Source organism: Myotis brandtii, unplaced genomic scaffold, assembly GCF_000412655.1.
Source record: "Myotis brandtii unplaced genomic scaffold, ASM41265v1 scaffold691, whole genome shotgun sequence".
Taxonomy (NCBI): Eukaryota; Metazoa; Chordata; class Mammalia; order Chiroptera; family Vespertilionidae; genus Myotis; species Myotis brandtii.
The window spans coordinates 836,478-837,852 of record NW_005370704.1 but is presented as its reverse complement, the minus strand read 5'-3'; positions in this window follow the sequence as shown (position 1 = coordinate 837,852).

Here is a 1,375-nt window from a genome sequence, read left to right as displayed (position 1 = left end):
CCTGGGGAAACAACCTTTCTCGGGGAGGTGGCTCTGGTTATAACACATAGCGCTAAGAAGGGGAGCAAACATATTAAGAACAGTACGCCAGGTCCCTTGAAACATACGTTGTGCAGATGTTTCTTCCCTGCAGCGACTGTGTCAAGCAACAAGGATGGACCGGCCTCCGGCAGAGAAACATCAATTGGCTGCTTCCCCAACTGGGGACGGAACCCACACCTGGGTATGTGCCCTGACTGCGAATGGAACCTGTCCAGCACTCAAGACAACCTCCAACCAACTGAGCCACATCGGCCGGAGCCCGACTTACTTTCTTAAAAGCGAAGAGGACAATAAGGGCGCTGAAACTGGCAAAGATGAGAGGGATGCCCATTTCCAGCGGTAGTTTGAGGCTTACAAACATTACCTAGAATCTGAAGTTGCCTCTTTACAAAATAAAGTCTTAGCATTAACAGGGGCAGTTGAGCTTTTAAAGGGGGGGGGGGCCTGGAAACAGACAATAGGGTGGTGAAGGCTTGAGGTGAGTGGTGAGGGGGGGTCTAGAAAGGGTCAATGGAGAAAAGGGGACGTACGTAATGCTTTCAACAATACAGATATTTAAAAAATGAAGTCCCTGCCCTGGCTGGTTTGGCTCAGTGGATAGAGCATTGGCCTGTAGACTGAAGGGTCTCGGGTTCGATTCCGGTCAAGGGCACTTGCCAGGATTGCAGACTCCATCCCCAGTGGGGGGCGTGCAGGAGGCGGCCAATCAGTGATTCTCTCTCATCATTGATGTTTCTATCTCTCTCTCTCCCTCTCCCTTCCTCTCTGTCTGCCTTAGGCCTGCGCCCCGCCCCAACCTTCCACCCCCACCCCCGTGACCAGGCCGCCTACAATCTGACCTTTGGCCCTCGCTCTGGAGAAGTCTCCGAAAAGTGGGGTCTCAGTTATTTAAGTATTTTAAGGCCGCCCCTCCTCCAGGAACTCAGGTTTGAAAGATGAGGCCACGCTTCAGGGGCATGTTTCACTAAATGGACAGATCTGACCAAAAACAATTGAGAATGCAGTGGCCACTGTGGGGAACCTTGGAGATTCCCAAACTTTTTTTTTTCTTTAATTGATTCTACAAAGAGGAAGGGGGGAGAGAAATGTTGGGGTCCAGCCCCAGCAGGTCCAGGGGTTCCCAAAGGTGTGGACGGAGTCGGCGAAGAAGGAACGACACGGGGACAGCGTTCAGATGACCAGCATAGCCAGCTTCTCGTTTTATTCTCCTGTTACATCTGTATTTATACCATTTGATCCTATAAGCATGCCTCTATAGTCACATCATGGTATGTTTTGGGTCCTCCCTAACCTTCTACAGTTCCTTGTTTCATGTCCATAGTTTCTTATCTGA